At 59.1% G+C, this 20,595-nt stretch overlaps 1 protein-coding gene across 3 annotated transcripts in view; it reads left to right on the top strand.

Moving 5' to 3' along the window:
• The window catches only part of LOC140426002 (noelin-3-like), a 703,970-nt gene that overhangs the window by 217,819 nt on the left and 465,556 nt on the right, over positions 1-20,595 (top strand). The window lies entirely within an intron of this gene.

Consider the following 20,595-nt stretch of genomic DNA (forward strand, 5'->3'; position numbering starts at 1 on the left):
AGGGTGGGAATCAGGAACTCGCTGTCTGAGAGGGTGGTGGGAATGGGGAACTCGCTGTGTGAGAGGGTTGGAATCGGGAACTCGCTGTCTGAGAGGGGGGTGGGAATGGGGAACTCGCTGTCTGAGAGGGTGGTGGGAATCGGGAACTCGCTGTCTGAGAGGGTGGGAAGCGGGAACTCGCTGTCTGAGAGGGTGGGAATCGGGAACTCGCTGTCTGAGAGGGTGGGAATTGGGAACTCGCTGTCTGAGAGGGTGGGAATCAAGAACTCGCTGTCTGAGAAGTTGGGAATCGGGAACTCGCTGCCTGAGACGGTGGGAATCGGGAACTCGCTGTCTGAGAGGCTGGGAATCGGGAACTCGCTGTCTAAGAGGGTGGGAATCGGAAACTCACTGTCTGAGAGGGTGGGAATCGGGAACGCGCTGTCTGAGAGGGTGGGAATCGGGAACTCGCTGTCTGAGAGGGTGGGAAGCGGGAACTCGCTGTCTGAGACGGTGGTGGGAATCGGGAACTCGCTGTCTGAGAGGCTGGGAATCGGGAACTCGCTGTCTGAGACGGTGGTGGGAATCGGGAACTCGCTGTCTAAGAGGGGGGGAATCGGGAACTCGTTGTCTGAGAGGGTGGGAATCAGGAACTCGCTGTCTGAGAGGGTGGGAATCGGGAACTCGCTGTCTGAGAGGGTGGGAATTGGGAACTCGCTGTCTGAGAGGGTGGGAATCGGGAACTCGCTGTCTGAGAGGGTGGGAATCGGGAACTCGCTGTCTGAGAGGGTGGGAATCGGGAACTCGCTGTCTGAGAAGTTGGGAATCGGGAACTCGCTGTCTCAGAGGGTGGGAATCGGGAACTAGCTGTCTGAGAGGGTGGGAATCAGGAACTCGCTGTCTGAGAGGGTGGTGGGAATGGGGAACTCGCTGTGTGAGAGGGTTGGAATCGGGAACTCGCTGTCTGAGAGGGGGGTGGGAATGGGGAACTCGCTGTCTGAGAGGGTGGTGGGAATCGGGAACTCGCTGTCTGAGAGGATGGTGGGAATCGGGAACTCGCTGTCTGAGAGGCTGGGAATCGGGAACTCGCTGTCTGAGAGGGTGGGAATCGGGAACTCGCTGTCTGAGAGGGTGGGAATTGGGAACTCGCTGTCTGAGAGGGTGGGAATCGGGAACTCGCTGTCAAAGAGGGTGGGAAGCGGGAACTCGCTGTCTGAGAGGCTGGGAATCGGGAACTCGCTGTCTGAGACGGTGGTGGGAATCGGGAACTCGCTGTCTAAGAGGGGGGGAATCGGGAACTCGTTGTCTGAGAGGGTGGGAATCAGGAACTCGCTGTCTGAGAGGGTGGGAATCGGGAACTCGCAGTCTGAGAGGGTGGGAATCGGGAACTCGCTGTCTGAGAGGGTGGGAATTGGGAACTCGCTGTCTGAGAGGGTGGGAATCAAGAACTCGCTGTCTGAGAAGTTGGGAATCGGGAACTCGCTGTCTGAGAGGGTGGGAATCGGGAACTAGCTGTCGGAGAGGGTGGGAATCAGGAACTCGCTGTCTGAGAGGGTGGTGGGAATGGTGAACTCGCTGTCTGAGAGGGTTGGAATCGGGAACTCGCTGTCTGAGAGGGGGGTGGGAATGGGGAACTCGCTGTCTGAGAGGGTGGTGGGAATCGGGAACTCGCTGTCTGAGAGGATGGTGGGAATTGGGAACTCGCTGTCTGAGAGGGTGGGAATCGGGAACTCGCTGTCTGAGAGGGTGGGAATCGAGAACTCGCTGTCTGAGAGGGTGGGAATTGGGAACTCGCTGTCTGAGAGGGTGGGAATCAAGAACTCGCATTCTGAGAAGTTGGGAATCGGGAACTCGCTGTCTGAGACGGTGGGAATCGGGAACTCGCTGTCTGAGAGGGTGGGAATCGGGAACTCGCTGTCTAAGAGGGTGGGAATCGGGAACTCGCTGTCTGAGAGGGTGTGAATCGGGAACGCGCTGTCTGAGAGGGTGGGAATCGGGAACTCGCTGTCTGAGAGTGTGGGAAGCCGGAACTCGCTGTCTGAGAGGCTGGGAATCGGGAACTCGCTGTCTGAGACGGTGGTGGGAATCGGGAACTCGCTGTCTAAGAGGGGGGGAATCGGGAACTCGTTGTCTGAGACGGTGGTGGGAATCGGGAACTCGCTGTCTAAGAGGGGGGGAATCGGGAACTCGTTGTCTGAGAGGGTGGGAATCAGGAACTCGCTGTCTGAGAGGGTGGGAATCGGGAACTCGCTGTCTGAGAGGGTGGGAATCGGGAACTCGCTGTCTGAGAGGGTGGGAATCGGGAACTCGCTGTCTGAGAGGGTGGGAATCGGGAACTCGCTGTCTGAGAGGGTGGGAATCGGGAACTCGCTGTCTGAGAAATTGGGAATCGGGAACTCGCTGTCTCAGAGGGTGGGAATCGGGAACTAGCTGTCTGAGAGGGTGGGAATCAGGAACTCGCTGTCTGAGAGGGTGGTGGGAATGGGGAACTCGCTGTGTGAGAGGGTTGGAATCGGGAACTCGCTGTCTGAGAGGGGGGTGGGAATGGGGAACTCGCTGTCTGAGAGGGTGGTGGGAATCGGGAACTCGCTGTCTGAGAGGATGGTGGGAATCGGGAACTCGCTGTCTGAGAGGCTGGGAATCGGGAACTCGCTGTCTGAGAGGGTGGGAATCGGGAACTCGCTGTCTGAGAGGGTGGGAATTGGGAACTCGCTGTCTGAGAGGGTGGGAATCGGGAACTCGCTGTCAAAGAGGGTGGGAAGCGGGAACTCGCTGTCTGAGAGGCTGGGAATCGGGAACTCGCTGTCTGAGACGGTGGTGGGAATCGGGAACTCGCTGTCTAAGAGGGGGGGAATCGGGAACTCGTTGTCTGAGAGGGTGGGAATCAGGAACTCGCTGTCTGAGAGGGTGGGAATCGGGAACTCGCAGTCTGAGAGGGTGGGAATCGGGAACTCGCTGTCTGAGAGGGTGGGAATTGGGAACTCGCTGTCTGAGAGGGTGGGAATCAAGAACTCGCTGTCTGAGAAGTTGGGAATCGGGAACTCGCTGTCTGAGAGGGTGGGAATCGGGAACTAGCTGTCGGAGAGGGTGGGAATCAGGAACTCGCTGTCTGAGAGGGTGGTGGGAATGGTGAACTCGCTGTCTGAGAGGGTTGGAATCGGGAACTCGCTGTCTGAGAGGGGGGTGGGAATGGGGAACTCGCTGTCTGAGAGGGTGGTGGGAATCGGGAACTCGCTGTCTGAGAGGATGGTGGGAATTGGGAACTCGCTGTCTGAGAGGGTGGGAATCGGGAACTCGCTGTCTGAGAGGGTGGGAATCGGGAACTCGCTGTCTGAGAGGGTGGGAATTGGGAACTCGCTGTCTGAGAGGGTGGGAATCAAGAACTCGCATTCTGAGAAGTTGGGAATCGGGAACTCGCTGTCTGAGACGGTGGGAATCGGGAACTCGCTGTCTGAGAGGGTGGGAATCGGGAACTCGCTGTCTAAGAGGGTGGGAATCGGGAACTCGCTGTCTGAGAGGGTGTGAATCGGGAACGCGCTGTCTGAGAGGGTGGGAATCGGGAACTCGCTGTCTGAGAGTGTGGGAAGCCGGAACTCGCTGTCTGAGAGGCTGGGAATCGGGAACTCGCTGTCTGAGACGGTGGTGGGAATCGGGAACTCGCTGTCTAAGAGGGGGGGAATCGGGAACTCGTTGTCTGAGAGGGTGGGAATCGGGAACTCGCTGTCTGTGAGGGTGGGAATCGGGAACTCGCTGTCTGAGAGGGTGGGAATCGGGAACTCGCTGTCTGAGAGGGTGGGAATCGGGAACTCGCTGTCTAAGAGGGTGGGAATCGGGAACTCGCTGTCTGAGAGGGTGGGAATCGGGAACGCGCTGTCTGAGAGGGTGGGAATCGGGAACTCGCTGTCTGAGAGGGTGGGAAGCGGGAACTCGCTGTCTAAGAGGGGGGGAATCGGGAACTCGTTGTCTGAGAGGGTGGGAATCGGGAACTCGCTGTCTGAGAGTGTGGGAATCGGGAACTCGGTGTCTGAGAAGGGGGTCGGAATTGGGAACTTGCTGTCTGAGAGGGTGGGAATGGGGAACTTGCTGTGTGAGAGGGTGGGAATCGGGAACTCGCTGTCTGAGAGGGTGGGAATCGGGAACTCGCTGTCTGAGACGGTGGTGGGAATCGGGAACTCGCTGTCTGAGAGGCTGGGAATCGGGAACTCGCTGTCTGAGAGGGTGGGATTCGGGAACTCGCTGTCTGAGAGGGTGGGGATCAGCAACTCGCTGACTGAGAGAGTGGGAATCGGGAACTCGCTGTCTGAGAGGGTGTGAATCGTGAACTCGCTGTCTGAGAGGGAGGGAATCGGGAACACGTATTCTGAGAGGGGGGTGGGAATCGGGAACTCGCTGTCTGAGAGGGTGGGAATCGGGAACTCGCTGTCTGAGAGGCTGGGAATCGGGAACTCGCTGTCTGAGATGGTGGGAATCGGGAACTCGCTGTCTGAGAGGGTGGGAATCAGGAACTCGCTGTCTGAGAGGGTGGGAATCAGGAACTCGCTGTCTGACAGGGTGGTGGGAATCGGGAACTCGCTGTCTGAGAGGTTGGGAATCGGGAACCCGCTGTGTGAGAGGGTGGGAATCGGGAACTCGCTGTCTGAGAGGGTGGGAATCGGGAACCCGCTGTCTGAGAGGGTGGGAATCGGGAACTCGCTGTCTGAGAGGGTGGGAATCGGGAACTCGCTGTCTGAGACGGTGGGAATCGGGAACTCGCTGTTTGAGAGGGTGGGAATCGGGAACTCGCTGCCCGACAGGGTGGTGGGAATCGGGAACTCGCTGTCTGAGAGGGTGGGAATCGGGAACTCGCTGTCTGAGAGGATGGTGGGAATCGGGAACTCGCTGTCTGAGGGTGTGGGAAGCCGGAACTCGCTGTCTGAGAGGCTGGGAATCGGGAACTCGCTGTCTGAGACGGTGGTGGGAATCGGGAACTCGCTGTCTAAGAGGGGGGGAATCGGGAACTCGTTGTCTGAGAGGGTGGGAATCGGGAACTCGCTGTCTGTGAGGGTGGGAATCGGGAACTCGCTGTCTGAGAGGGTGGGAATCGGGAACTCGCTGTCTGAGAGGGTGGGAATCGGGAACTCGCTGTCTAAGAGGGTGGGAATCGGGAACTCGCTGTCTGAGAGGGTGGGAATCGGGAACGCGCTGTCTGAGAGGGTGGGAATCGGGAACTCGCTGTCTGAGAGGGTGGGAAGCGGGAACTCGCTGTCTGAGAGGCTGGGAATCGGGAACTCGCTGTCTGAGAGGGTGGTGGGAATCGGGAACTAGCTGTCTAAGAGGGGGGGAATCGGGAACTCGTTGTCTGAGAGGGTGGGAATCGGGAACTCGCTGTCTGAGCGTGTGGGAATCGGGAACTCGGTGTCTGAGAAGGGGGTTTGAATTGGGAACTTGCTGTCTGAGAGGGTGGGAATGGGGAACTTGCTGTGTGAGAGGGTGGGAATCGGGAACTCGCTGTCTGAGAGGGTGGGAATCGGGAACTCGCTGTCTGAGACGGTGGTGGGAATCGGGAACTCGCTGTCTGAGAGGCTGGGAATCGGGAACTCGCTGTCTGAGAGGGTGGGATTCGGGAACTCGCTGACTGAGAGAGTGGGAATCGGGAACTCGCTGTCAGAGAGGGTGGGGATCAGCAACTCGCTGACTGAGAGAGTGGGAATCGGGAACTCGCTGTCTGAGAGGGTGTGAATCGTGAACTCGCTGTCTGAGAGGGTGGGAATCGGGAACACGTATTCTGAGAGGGGGGTGGGAATCGGGAACTCGCTGTCTGAGAGGGTGGGAATCGGGAACTCGCTGTCTGAGAGGCTGGGAATCGGGAACTCGCTGTCTGAGATGGTGGGAATCGGGAACTCGCTGTCTGAGAGGGTGGGAATCAGGAACTCGCTGTCTGAGAGGGTGGGAATCAGGAACTCGCTGTCTGACAGGGTGGTGGGAATCGGGAACTCGCTGTCTGAGAGGGTGGGAATTGGGAACTCGCTGTCTGAGAGGGTGGGAATCAAGAACTCGCTGTCTGAGAAGTTGGGAATCGGGAACTCGCTGTCTGAGAGGGTGGGAATCGGGAACTAGCTGTCGGAGAGGGTGGGAATCAGGAACTCGCTGTCTGAGAGGGTGGTGGGAATGGTGAACTCGCTGTCTGAGAGGGTTGGAATCGGGAACTCGCTGTCTGAGAGGGGGGTGGGAATGGGGAACTCGCTGTCTGAGAGGGTGGTGGGAATCGGGAACTCGCTGTCTGAGAGGATGGTGGGAATTGGGAACTCGCTGTCTGAGAGGGTGGGAATCGGGAACTCGCTGTCTGAGAGGGTGGGAATCGGGAACTCGCTGTCTGAGAGGGTGGGAATTGGGAACTCGCTGTCTGAGAGGGTGGGAATCAAGAACTCGCATTCTGAGAAGTTGGGAATCGGGAACTCGCTGTCTGAGACGGTGGGAATCGGGAACTCGCTGTCTGAGAGGGTGGGAATCGGGAACTCGCTGTCTAAGAGGGTGGGAATCGGGAACTCGCTGTCTGAGAGGGTGTGAATCGGGAACGCGCTGTCTGAGAGGGTGGGAATCGGGAACTCGCTGTCTGAGAGTGTGGGAAGCCGGAACTCGCTGTCTGAGAGGCTGGGAATCGGGAACTCGCTGTCTGAGACGGTGGTGGGAATCGGGAACTCGCTGTCTAAGAGGGGGGGAATCGGGAACTCGTTGTCTGAGAGGGTGGGAATCGGGAACTCGCTGTCTGTGAGGGTGGGAATCGGGAACTCGCTCTCTGAGAGGGTGGGAATCGGGAACTCGCTGTCTGAGAGGGTGGGAATGGGGAACTCGCTGTCTAAGAGGGTGGGAATCGGGAACTCGCTGTCTGAGAGGGTGGGAATCGGGAACGCGCTGTCTGAGAGGGTGGGAATCGGGAACTCGCTGTCTGAGAGGGTGGGAAGCGGGAACTCGCTGTCTAAGAGGGGGGGAATCGGGAACTCGTTGTCTGAGAGGGTGGGAATCGGGAACTCGCTGTCTGAGAGTGTGGGAATCGGGAACTCGGTGTCTGAGAAGGGGGTCGGAATTGGGAACTTGCTGTCTGAGAGGGTGGGAATGGGGAACTTGCTGTGTGAGAGGGTGGGAATCGGGAACTCGCTGTCTGAGAGGGTGGGAATCGGGAACTCGCTGTCTGAGACGGTGGTGGGAATCGGGAACTCGCTGTCTGAGAGGCTGGAAATCGGGAACTCGCTGTCTGAGAGGGTGGGATTCGGGAACTCGCTGTCTGAGAGGGTGGGGATCAGCAACTCGCTGACTGAGAGAGTGGGAATCGGGAACTCGCTGTCTGAGAGGGTGTGAATCGTGAACTCGCTGTCTGAGAGGGAGGGAATCGGGAACACGTATTCTGAGAGGGGGGTGGGAATCGGGAACTCGCTGTCTGAGAGGGTGGGAATCGGGAACTCGCTGTCTGAGAGGCTGGGAATCGGGAACTCGCTGTCTGAGATGGTGGGAATCGGGAACTCGCTGTCTGAGAGGGTGGGAATCAGGAACTCGCTGTCTGAGAGGGTGGGAATCAGGAACTCGCTGTCTGACAGGGTGGTGGGAATCGGGAACTCGCTGTCTGAGAGGTTGGGAATCGGGAACCCGCTGTGTGAGAGGGTGGGAATCGGGAACTCGCTGTCTGAGAGGGTGGGAATCGGGAACCCGCTGTCTGAGAGGGTGGGAATCGGGAACTCGCTGTCTGAGAGGGTGGGAATCGGGAACTCGCTGTCTGAGACGGTGGGAATCGGGAACTCGCTGTTTGAGAGGGTGGGAATCGGGAACTCGCTGCCCGACAGGGTGGTGGGAATCGGGAACTCGCTGTCTGAGAGTGTGGGAATCGGGAACTCGCTGTCTGAGAGGATGGTGGGAATCGGGAACTCGCTGTCTGAGAGTGTGGGAAGCCGGAACTCGCTGTCTGAGAGGCTGGGAATCGGGAACTCGCTGTCTGAGACGGTGGTGGGAATCGGGAACTCGCTGTCTAAGAGGGGGGGAATCGGGAACTCGTTGTCTGAGAGGGTGGGAATCGGGAACTCGCTGTCTGTGAGGGTGGGAATCGGGAACTCGCTGTCTGAGAGGGTGGGAATCGGGAACTCGCTGTCTGAGAGGGTGGGAATCGGGAACTCGCTGTCTAAGAGGGTGGGAATCGGGAACTCGCTGTCTGAGAGGGTGGGAATCGGGAACGCGCTGTCTGAGAGGGTGGGAATCGGGAACTCGCTGTCTGAGAGGGTGGGAAGCGGGAACTCGCTGTCTGAGAGGCTGGGAATCGGGAACTCGCTGTCTGAGAGGGTGGTGGGAATCGGGAACTAGCTGTCTAAGAGGGGGGGAATCGGGAACTCGTTGTCTGAGAGGGTGGGAATCGGGAACTCGCTGTCTGAGCGTGTGGGAATCGGGAACTCGGTGTCTGAGAAGGGGGTTTGAATTGGGAACTTGCTGTCTGAGAGGGTGGGAATGGGGAACTTGCTGTGTGAGAGGGTGGGAATCGGGAACTCGCTGTCTGAGAGGCTGGGAATCGGGAACTCGCTGTCTGAGAGGGTGGGATTCGGGAACTCGCTGACTGAGAGAGTGGGAATCGGGAACTCGCTGTCAGAGAGGGTGGGGATCAGCAACTCGCTGACTGAGAGAGTGGGAATCGGGAACTCGCTGTCTGAGAGGGTGTGAATCGTGAACTCGCTGTCTGAGAGGGTGGGAATCGGGAACACGTATTCTGAGAGGGGGGTGGGAATCGGGAACTCGCTGTCTGAGAGGGTGGGAATCGGGAACTCGCTGTCTGAGAGGCTGGGAATCGGGAACTCGCTGTCTGAGATGGTGGGAATCGGGAACTCGCTGTCTGAGAGGGTGGGAATCAGGAACTCGCTGTCTGAGAGGGTGGGAATCAGGAACTCGCTGTCTGACAGGGTGGTGGGAATCGGGAACTCGCTGTCTGAGAGGTTGGGAATCGGGAACCCGCTGTGTGAGAGGGTGGGAATCGGGAACTCGCTGTCTGAGAGGGTGGGAATCGGGAACCCGCTGTCTGAGAGGGTAGGAATCGGGAACTCGCTGTCTGAGAGGGTGGGAATCGGGAACTCGCTGTCTGAGACGGTGGGAATCGGGAACTCGCTGTTTGAGAGGGTGGGAATCGGGAACTCGCTGCCTGACAGGATGGTGGGAATCGGGAACTCGCTGTCTGAGAGGGTGGGAATCGGGAACTCGCTGTCTGAGAGGATGGTGGGAATCGGTAACTCGCTGTCTGAGAGGGTGGGAATCGGGAACTCGCTGTCTGAGAGGGTGGGAATCGGTAACTCGCTGTCTGAGAGGGTGGGAATCGGGAACTCGCTGCCTGAGAGGGTGGGAATCGGGAACGCGCTGTCTGAGAGGGTGGGAATGGGGAACTCGCTGTCTGAGACGGTGGTGGGAATCGGGAACTCGCTGTCTGAGAGGCTGGGAATCTGGAACTCGCTGTCTGAGAGGGTGGGAATCGGGAACTCGCTGTCTGAGACGGTGGTGGGAATCGGGAACTCGCTGTCTGAGAGGCTGGGAATCTGGAACTCGCTGTCTGAGAGGGTGGGAATCGGGAACTCGCTGTCTGAGACGGTGGTGGGAATCGGGAAATCGCTGTCTGAGAGGGTGGTGGGAATCGGGAGCTCACTGTCTGAGAGGGGGTTGGGAATCGGGAACTCGCTGTCAGAGAGGGTGGTGGGAATCGGGAACTCGCTGTCTGAGAGGGTGGGAATCGGGAACTCGCTGTCTGAGAGGGTGTTGGGAATCGGGAACTCGCTGTCTGAGAGGGTGGGAATCGGGAACTCGCTGTCTGAGAGGGTGGGAATCGGGAACTCGCTGTCTGAGAGGGTGGGAATCGGGACCTCGCTGTCTGAGAGGGTGGTGGGAATCGGGAACTCGCTGTCTGAGAGGGAGTTGGGAATCGGGAACTCGCTGTCTGAGAGGATGGGAATCGGGAACTCGCTGTCTGAGAGGGTGGTAATCGGGAACTCGGTGTCTGAGAGGGTGGTGGGAATCGTGAACTCGCTGTCTGAGAGGGTGGGAATCGGGAACTCGCTGTCTGAGAGGGTGGGAATCGGGACCTCGCTGTCTGAGAGGGTGGTGGGAATCGGGAACTCGCTGTCTGAGAGGGAGTTGGGAATCGGGAACTCGCTGTCTGAGAGGATGGGAATCGGGAACTCGCTGTCTGAGAGGGTGGTAATCGGGAACTCGGTGTCTGAGAGGGTGGTGGGAATCGTGAACTCGCTGTCTGAGAGGGTGGTGGGAATCGGGAACTCGCTGTCTGAGAGGGTGGGAATCGGGAACTCGCTGTCTGAGAGGGTGGTGGGAATCGGGAACTCGCTGTCTGAGAGGGTGGGAATCGGGAACTCGCTGTCTGAGAGGGTGGGAAACGGGAACTCGCTGACTGAGAGGGTGGGAATCGGGAACTCGCTGTCTGAGAGGGTGGGAATCGGGAACTCGCTGTCTGAGAGGGTGGGAATCGGGAACTCGCTGTCTGAGAGGGTGGTGGGAATCGGGAACTCACTGTCTGAGAGGGTGGGAATCGGGAACTCGCTGTCTGAGAGGGTGGGAATCGGGAACTCGCTATCTGAGAGGGTGGGAATCGTGAACTCGCTGTCTGAGAGGGGGGTGGGAATCGGGAACTCGCTGTCAGAGAGGGTGGTGGGAATCGGGAACTCGCTGTCTGAGAGGGTGGGAATCAGGAGCTCGCTGTCTGAGAGGGTGGGAATCGGGAACTCGCTGTCTGAGAGGGTGGTTGGAATCGGGAACTCGCTGTCTGAGAGGGTGGGAATCGGGAACTCGCTGTCTGAGAGGGTGGGAATCGGGAACTCGCTGTCTGAGAGGGTGGGAATCAGGAACTCGCTGTCTGAGAGGGTGGTGGGAATGGGGAACTCGCTGTCTGAGAGGGTTGCAATCGGGAACTCGCTGTCTGAGAGGGGGGTGGGAATGGGGAACTCGCTGTCTGAGAGGGTGGTGGGAATCGGGAACTCGCTGTCAGAGAGGGTGGGAATCGGGAACTCGCTGTCTGAGAGGGTGGGAATTGGGAACTCGCTGTCTGAGAGGGTGGGAATCAAGAACTCGCTGTCTGAGAAGTTGGGAATCGGGAACTCGCTGCCTGAGACGGTGGGAATCGGGAACTCGCTGTCTGAGAGGGTGGGAATCGGGAACTCGCTGTCTAAGAGGGTGGGAATCGGGAACTCACTGTCTGAGAGGGTGGGAATCGGGAACGCGCTGTCTGAGAGGGTGGGAATCGGGAACTCGCTGTCTGAGAGGGTGGGAAGCGGGAACTCGCTGTCTGAGAGGCTGGGAATCGGGAACTCGCTGTCTGAGACGGTGGTGGGAATCGGGAACTCGCTGTCTAAGAGGGGGGGAATCGGGAACTCGTTGTCTGAGAGGGTGGGAATCAGGAACTCGCTGTCTGAGAGGGTGGGAATCGGGAACTCGCTGTCTGAGAGGGTGGGAATTGGGAACTCGCTGTCTGAGAGGGTGGGAATCAAGAACTCGCTGTCTGAGAAGTTGGGAATCGGGAACTCGCTTTCTGAGACGGTGGGAATCGGGAACTCGCTGTCTGAGAGGGTGGGAATCGGGAACTCGCTGTCTAAGAGGGTGGGAATCGGGAACTCGCTGTCTGAGAGGGTGGGAATCGGGAGCGCGCTGTCTGAAAGGGTGGGAATCCGGAACTCGCTGTCTGAGAGGGTGGGAATTGGGAACTCGCTGTCTGAGAGGATGGGAATCGGGAGCTCGGTGTCTGAGAGGGTGGTGGGAATCGGGAACTCGCTGTCTAAGAGGGGGGGAATCAGGAACTCGTTGTCTGAGAGGGTGGGAATTGGGAACTCGCTGTCTGAGAGGGTGGGAATCGGGAGCTCGGTGTCTGAGAGGGTGGTGGGAATCAGGAACTCGCTGTCTGAGAGGGAGTTGGGAATCGGGAACTCGCTGTCTGAGAGGATGGGAATCGGGAACTCGCTGTCTGAGAGGGTGGGAATCGGGAACTCGCTGTCTGAGAAGGTGGTGGGAATCGTGAACTCGCTGACTGAGAGGGTGGGAATCGGGAACTCGCTGTCTGAGAGGGTGGGAATCGGGAACCCGCTGTCTGAGAGGGGGTGGGAATCGGGAACTCGCTGTATGAGACGGTGGGAATCGGGAACTCGCTGTCTGAGAGGGTGGTGGGAATCGGAAACTCGCTGTCTGAGAGGGTGGGAATCGGGAACTCGCTGTCTGAGTGGATGGGAATCGGTAACTCGCTGTCTGAGAGGGTGGGAATCGGGAACTCGCTGTCTGAGAGGGTGGGAATCGGGAACTCGCTGTCTGAGAGGGTGGGAGTCGGGAACTCGCTGTCAGAGAGTGGGGTGGGAATCGGGAACTCGCTGTCTGAGAGGGTGGGAATGGGGAAATCGCTGTCTGAGAGGGTGGTGGGAATGGGGAACTAGCTGTCTGAGAGGGTGGGAATCGGGAACTCGCTGTCTGAGAGGGAGTTGGGAATCGGGAACTCGCTGTCTGAGAGGATGGGAATCGGGAACTAGCTGTCTGAGAGGTGGGAATCGGGAACTCGCTGTCTGAGAGGGTGGTGGGAATCGGGAACGCGCTGTCTGACAGGGTGGTGGGAATCGGGAACTCGCTGTCTGAGAGGGGGGTGGGAATCGGGAACTCGCTGTCTGAGAGGGGTTGGGAATCGGGAACACGCTGTCTGAGAGGGTGGTGGGAATCGGGAACTCGCTGTCTGAGAGAGTGGGAATCGGGAACTCGCTGTCTGAGAGGGTGGGAATCGGGAACTCGCTGTCTGAGAGGGTGGGAATCGGGAACTCGCTGTCTGAGAGGGTGGGAATCAGGAACTCGCTGTCTGAGAGGGTGGGAATCGGGAACTCGCTGTCTGACAGGGTGGTGGGAATCGGGAACTCGATGTTTGAGAGGGTGGGAATCGGGAACTCGCTGCCTGACAGGGTGGGAATCGGGAACGCGCTGTCTGAGAGGGTGGGAATGGGGAACTCGCTGTGTGAGAGGGTGGGAATCGGGAACTCGCTGTCTGGGAGGGTGGGAATCGGGAACTCGCTGTCTGAGACGGTGGTGGGAATCGGGAACTCGCTGTCTGAGACGGTTGTGGGAATTGGGAAATCGCTGTCTGAGAGGGGGGGAATCGGGAACTCGCTGTCTGAGAGGGGGGTGGGAATCGGGAACTCGCTGTCAGAGAGGGTGGTGGGAATCGGGAACTCGCTGTCTGAGATGGTGGGAATCGGGAACTCGCTGTCTGAGAGGGTGGGAATCAGGAACTCGCTGTCTGAGAGGGTGGGAATCAGGAACTCGCTGTCTGACAGGGTGGTGGGAATCGGGAACTCGCTGTCTGAGAGGTTGGGAATCGGGAACCCGCTGTGTGAGAGGGTGGGAATCGGGAACTCGCTGTCTGAGAGGGTGGGAATCGGGAACCCGCTGTCTGAGAGGGTGGGAATCGGGAACTCGCTGTCTGAGAGGGTGGGAATCGGGAACTCGCTGTCTGAGACGGTGGGAATCGGGAACTCGCTGTTTGAGAGGGTGGGAATCGGGAACTCGCTGCCTGACAGGGTGGTGGGAATCGGGAACTCACTGTCTGAGAGGGTGGGAATCGGGAACTCGCTGTCTGAGAGGATGGTGGGAATCGGGAACTCGCTGTCTGAGAGGGTGGGAATCGGGAACTCGCTGTCTGAGAGGGTGGGAATCGGGAACTCGCTGTCTGAGAGGGTGGGAATCGGGAACTCGCTGTCTGAGAGGGTGGGAATCAGGAACTCGCTGTCTGAGAGGGTGGGAATCGGGAACTCGCTGTCTGACAGGGTGGTGGGAATCGGGAACTCGATGTTTGAGAGGGTGGGAATCGGGAACTCGCTGCCTGACAGGGTGGGAATCGGGAACGCGCTGTCTGAGAGGGTGGGAATGGGGAACTCGCTGTGTGAGAGGGTGGGAATCGGGAACTCGCTGTCTGGGAGGGTGGGAATCGGGAACTCGCTGTCTGAGACGGTGGTGGGAATCGGGAACTCGCTGTCTGAGACGGTTGTGGGAATTGGGAAATCGCTGTCTGAGAGGGGGGGAATCGGGAACTCGCTGTCTGAGAGGGGGGTGGGAATCGGGAACTCGCTGTCAGAGAGGGTGGTGGGAATCGGGAACTCGCTGTCTGAGATGGTGGGAATCGGGAACTCGCTGTCTGAGAGGGTGGGAATCAGGAACTCGCTGTCTGAGAGGGTGGGAATCAGGAACTCGCTGTCTGGCAGGGTGGTGGGAATCGGGAACTCGCTGTCTGAGAGGTTGGGAATCGGGAACCCGCTGTGTGAGAGGGTGGGAATCGGGAACTCGCTGTCTGAGAGGGTGGGAATCGGGAACCCGCTGTCTGAGAGGGTGGGAATCGGGAACTCGCTGTCTGAGAGGGTGGTGGGAATCGGGAACTCACTGTCTGAGAGGGTGGGAATCGGGAACTCGCTGTCTGAGAGGATGGTGGGAATCGGGAACTCGCTGTCTGAGAGGGTGGGAATCGGGAACTCGCTGTCTGAGAGGGTGGGAATCGGTAACTCGCTGTCTGAGAGGGTGGGAATCGGGAACTCGCTGTGTGAGAGGGTGGGAATCGGGAACTCGCTGTCTGAGAGGGGGGTGGGAATCGGGAACTCGCTGTCAGAGAGGGTGGTGGGAATCGGGAACTCGCTGTCTGAGATGGTGGGAATCGGGAACTCGCTGTCTGAGAGGGTGGGAATCAGGAACTCGCTGTCTGAGAGGGTGGGAATCAGGAACTCGCTGTCTGACAGGGTGGTGGGAATCGGGAACTCGCTGTCTGAGAGGTTGGGAATCGGGAACCCGCTGTGTGAGAGGGTGGGAATCGGGAACTCGCTGTCTGAGAGGGTGGGAATCGGGAACCCGCTGTCTGAGAGGGTGGGAATCGGGAACTCGCTGTCTGAGAGGGTGGGAATCGGGAACTCGCTGTCTGAGACGGTGGGAATCGGGAACTCGCTGTTTGAGAGGGTGGGAATCGGGAACTCGCTGCCTGACAGGGTGGTGGGAATCGGGAACTCACTGTCTGAGAGGGTGGGAATCGGGAACTCGCTGTCTGAGAGGATGGTGGGAATCGGGAACTCGCTGTCTGAGAGGGTGGGAATCGGGAACTCGCTGTCTGAGAGGGTGGGAATCGGTAACTCGCTGTCTGAGAGGGTGGGAATCGGGAACTCGCTGTGTGAGAGGGTGGGAATCGGGAACTCGCTGTCTGAGAGGGGGGTGGGAATCGGGAACTCGCTGTCAGAGAGGGTGGTGGGAATCGGGAACTCGCTGTCTGAGATGGTGGGAATCGGGAACTCGCTGTCTGAGAGGGTGGGAATCAGGAACTCGCTGTCTGAGAGGGTGGGAATCAGGAACTCGCTGTCTGACAGGGTGGTGGGAATCGGGAACTCGCTGTCTGAGAGGTTGGGAATCGGGAACCCGCTGTGTGAGAGGGTGGGAATCGGGAACTCGCTGTCTGAGAGGGTGGGAATCGGGAACCCGCTGTCTGAGAGGGTGGGAATCGGGAACTCGCTGTCTGAGAGGGTGGGAATCGGGAACTCGCTGTCTGAGACGGTGGGAATCGGGAACTCGCTGTTTGAGAGGGTGGGAATCGGGAACTCGCTGCCTGACAGGGTGGTGGGAATCGGGAACTCACTGTCTGAGAGGGTGGGAATCGGGAACTCGCTGTCTGAGAGGATGGTGGGAATCGGGAACTCGCTGTCTGAGAGGGTGGGAATCGGGAACTCGCTGTCTGAGAGGGTGGGAATCGGTAACTCGCTGTCTGAGTTGGTGGGAATCGGGAACTCGCTGTCTGAGAGGGTGGGAATCAGGAACTCGCTGTCTGAGAGGGTGGGAATCGGGAACTCGCTGTCTGACAGGGTGGTGGGAATCGGGAACTCGATGTTTGAGAGGGTGGGAATCGGGAACTCGCTGCCTGACAGGGTGGGAATCGGGAACGCGCTGTCTGAGAGGGTGGGAATGGGGAACTCGCTGTGTGAGAGGGTGGGAATCGGGAACTCGCTGTCTGGGAGGGTGGGAATCGGGAACTCGCTGTCTGAGACGGTGGTGGGAATCGGGAACTCGCTGTCTGAGACGGTTGTGGGAATTGGGAAATCGCTGTCTGAGAGGGGGGGAATCGGGAACTCGCTGTCTGAGAGGGGGGTGGGAATCGGGAACTCGCTGTCAGAGAGGGTGGTGGGAATCGGGAACTCGCTGTCTGAGATGGTGGGAATCGGGAACTCGCTGTCTGAGAGGGTGGGAATCAGGAACTCGCTGTCTGAGAGGGTGGGAATCAGGAACTCGCTGTCTGGCAGGGTGGTGGGAATCGGGAACTCGCTGTCTGAGAGGTTGGGAATCGGGAACCCGCTGTGTGAGAGGGTGGGAATCGGGAACTCGCTGTCTGAGAGGGTGGGAATCGGGAACCCGCTGTCTGAGAGGGTGGGAATCGGGAACTCGCTGTCTGAGAGGGTGGTGGGAATCGGGAACTCACTGTCTGAGAGGGTGGGAATCGGGAACTCGCTGTCTGAGAGGATGGTGGGAATCGGGAACTCGCTGTCTGAGAGGGTGGGAATCGGGAACTCGCTGTCTGAGAGGGTGGGAATCGGTAACTCGCTGTCTGAGAGGGTGGGAATCGGGAACTCGCTGTCTGAGAGGGTGGGAATCGGGAACTCGCTGTCTGAGAGGGTGGGAGTCGGGAACTCGCTGTCAGAGAGTGGGGTGGGAATCGGGAACTCGCTGTCTGAGAGGATGGGAATGGGGAAATCGCTGTCTGAGAGGGTGGTGGGAATGGGGAACTAGCGGTCTGAGAGGGTGGGAATCGGGAACTCGCTGTCTGAGAGGGAGTTGGGAATCGGGAACTCGCTGTCTGAGAGGATGGGAATCGGGAACTAGCTGTCTGAGAGGTGGGAATCGGGAACTCGCTGTCTGAGAGGGTGGTGGGAATCGGGAACTCGCTGTCAGAGAGGGTGGTGGGAATCGGGAACTCGCTGTCTGAGATGGTGGGAATCGGGAACTCGCTGTCTGAGAGGGTGGGAATCAGGAACTCGCTGTCTGAGTGGGTGGGAATCAGGAACTCGCTGTCTGACAGGGTGGTGGGAATCGGGAACTCGCTGTCTGAGAGGTTGGGAATCGGGAACCCGCTGTGTGAGAGGGTGGGAATCGGGAACTCGCTGTCTGAGAGGGTGGGAATCGGGAACCCGCTGTCTGAGAGGGTGGGAATCGGGAACTCGCTGTCTGAGAGGGTGGTGGGAATCGGGAACTCACTGTCTGAGAGGGTGGGAATCGGGAACTCGCTGTCTGAGAGGATGGTGGGAATCGGGAACTCGCTGTCTGAGAGGGTGGGAATCGGGAACTCGCTGTCTGAGAGGGTGGGAATCGGTAACTCGCTGTCTGAGAGGGTGGGAATCGGGAACTCGCTGTCTGAGAGGGTGGGAATCGGGAACTCGCTGTCTGAGACGGTGGTGGGAATCGGGAAATCGCTGTCTGAGAGGGGGGGAATCGGGAGCTCACTGTCTGAGAGGGGGTTGGGAATCGGGAACTCGCTGTCAGAGAGGGTGGTGGGAATCGGGAACTCGCTGTCTGAGAGGGTGGGAATCGGGAACTCGCTGTCTGAGAGGGTGTTGGGAATCGGGAACTCGCTGTCTGAGAGGGTGGGAATCGGGAACTCGCTGTCTGAGAGGGTGGGAATCGGGAACTCGCTGTCTGAGAGTGTGGGAATCGGGACCTCGCTGTCTGAGAGGGTGGTGGGAATTGGGAACTCGCTGTCTGAGAGGGAGTTGGGAATCGGGAACTCGCTGTCTGAGAGGATGGGAATCGGGAACTCGCTGTCTGAGAGGGTGGTAATCGGGAACTCGGTGTCTGAGAGGGTGGTGGGAATCGTGAACTCGCTGCCTGAGAGGGTGGTGGGAATCGGGAACTCGCTGTCTGAGAGGGTGGGAATCGGGAACTCGCTGTCTGAGAGGGTGGTGGGAATCGGGAACTCGCTGTCTGAGAGGGTGGGAATCGGGAACTCGCTGTCTGAGAGGGTGGGAAACGGGAACTCGCTGACTGAGAGGGTGGGAATCGGGAACTCGCTGTCTGAGAGGGTGGGAATCGGGAACTCGCTGTCTGAGAGGGTGGGAATCGGGAACTCGCTGTCTGAGAGGGTGGTGGGAATCGGGAACTCACTGTCTGAGAGGGTGGGAATCGGGAACTCGCTGTCTGAGAGGGTGGGAATCGGGAACTCGCTATCTGAGAGGGTAGGAATCGGGAACTCGCTGTCTGAGAGGGGGGTGGGAATCGGGAACTCGCTGTCAGAGAGGGTGGTGGGAATCGGGAACTCGCTGTCTGAGAGGGTGGGAATCAGGAGCTCGCTGTCTGAGAGGGTGGGAATCGGGAACTCGCTGTCTGAGAGGGTGGTTGGAATCGGGAACTCGCTGTCTGAGAGGGTGGGAATCGGGATCTCGCTGTCTGAGAGGGTGGTAATCGGGAACTCGCTGTCTGAGAGGGTGGGAATCGGGACCTCGCTGTCTGAGAGGGTGGTGGGAATCGTGAACTCGCTGTCTGAGAGGGAGTTGGGAATCGGGAACTCGCTGTCTGAGAGGATGGGAATCGGGAACTCGCTGTCTGAGAGGGTGGTAATCGGGAACTCGGTGTCTGAGAGGGTGGTGGGAATCGTGAACTCGCTGTCTGAGAGGGTGGTGGGAATCGGGAACTCGCTGTCTGAGAGGGTGGGAATCGGGAACTCGCTGTCTGAGAGGGTGGTGGGAATCGGGAACTCGCTGTCTGAGAGGGTGGGAATCGGGAACTCGCTGTCTGAGAGGGTGGGAAACGGGAACTCGCTGACTGAGAGGGTGGGAATCGGGAACTCGCTGTCTGAGAGGGTGGGAATCGGGAACTCGCTGTCTGAGAGGGTGGGAATCGGGAACTCGCTGTCTGAGAGGGTGGTGGGAATCGGGAACTCACTGTCTGAGAGGGTGGGAATCGGGAACTCGGTGTCTGAGAGGGTGGGAATCGGGAACTCGCTATCTGAGAGGGTGGGAATCGTGAACTCGCTGTCTGAGAGGGGGGTGGGAATCGGGAACTCGCTGTCAGAGAGGGTGGTGGGAATCGGGAACTCGCTGTCTGAGAGGGTGGGAATCAGGAGCTCGCTGTCTGAGAGGGTGGGAATCGGGAACTCGCTGTCTGAGAGGGTGGTTGGAATCGGGAACTCGCTGTCTGAGAGGGTGGGAATCGGGATCTCGCTGTCTGAGAGGGTGGGAATCGGGAACTCGCTGTCTGAGAGGGTGGGAATCGGGAACTCGCTGTCTGAGAGGGTGGGAATCAGGAACTCGCTGTCTGAGAGGGTGGTGGGAATGGGGAACTCGCTGTCTGAGAGGGTTGGAATCGGGAACTCGCTGTCTGAGAGGGGGGTGGGAATTGGGAACTCGCTGTCTGAGAGGGTGGTGGGAATCGGGAACTCGCTGTCTGAAAGGGTGGGAATCGGGAACTCGCTGTCTGAGAGGGTGGGAATCGGGAACTCGCTGTCTGACAGGGTGGTGGGAATCGGGAACTCGATGTTTGAGAGGGTGGGAATCGGGAAGTCGCTGCCTGACAGGGTGGGAATCGGGAACGCGCTGTCTGAGAGGGTGGGAATGGGGAACTCGCTGTGTGAGAGGGTGGGAATCAGGAACTCGCTGTCTGGGAGGGTGGGAATCGGGAACTCGCTGTCTGAGACGGTGGTGGGAATCGGGAACTCGCTGTCTGAGACGGTTGTGGGAATTGGGAAATATCTGTCTGAGAGGGGGGGAATCGGGAACTCGCTGTCTGAGAGGGGGGTGGGAATCGGGAACTCGCTGTCAGAGAGGGTGGTGGGAATCGGGAACTCGCTGTCTGAGAGGGTGGGAATCGGGAACTCGCTGTCTGAGAGGGTGGGAATCGGGAACTCGCTGTCTGAGAGGGTGGGAATCTGGAACTCGCTATCTGAGAGGGTGGGAATCGGGAACTCGCTGTCTGAGAGGGGGGTGGGAATGGGGAACTCGCTGTCTGAGAGGGTGGTGGGAAAGGGGAACTCGCTGTCTGAGAGGGTGGGAATCGGGAACTCGCTGTCTGAGAGGGTGGGAATCAGGAACTCGCTGTCTGAGAGGGGGGTGGGAATGCGGAACTCGCTGTCTGAGAGGGTGGTGGGAAAGGGGAACTCGCTGTCTGAGAGGGTGGGAATCAGGAACTCGCTGTCTGAGAGGGTGGGAATCGGGAACTCGCTGTCTGAGAGGGTGGGAATCGGGAACTCGCTGTCTGAGAGGGTGGGAATCGGGAACTCGCTGTCTGAGAGGGGGGTGGGAATGCGGAACTCACTGTCTGAGAGGGGGGTGGGAATCGGGAACTCGCTGTCTGAGAGGGTGAGAATCGGGAACTCGCTGTCTGAGAGGGTGGGAATCGGGAACTCGCTGTCTGAGAGGGGGGTGGGAATGGGGAACTCGCTGTCTGAGAGGGGGGTGGGAATCGGGAACTCGCTGTCTGAGAGGGGGGTGGGAATCGGGAACTCGCTTTCTGAGAGGGTGGTGGGAATCGGGAACTCGCTGTCTGAGAGGGTGGTGGGAATCGGGAACTCGCTGTCTGAGAGGGTGGGAATCGGGAACTCGCTGTCTGAGAGGGTGGGAATCGGGAACTCGCTGTCTGAGA

Source organism: Scyliorhinus torazame, chromosome 7 (genome assembly GCF_047496885.1).
Source record: "Scyliorhinus torazame isolate Kashiwa2021f chromosome 7, sScyTor2.1, whole genome shotgun sequence".
Taxonomy (NCBI): Eukaryota; Metazoa; Chordata; class Chondrichthyes; order Carcharhiniformes; family Scyliorhinidae; genus Scyliorhinus; species Scyliorhinus torazame.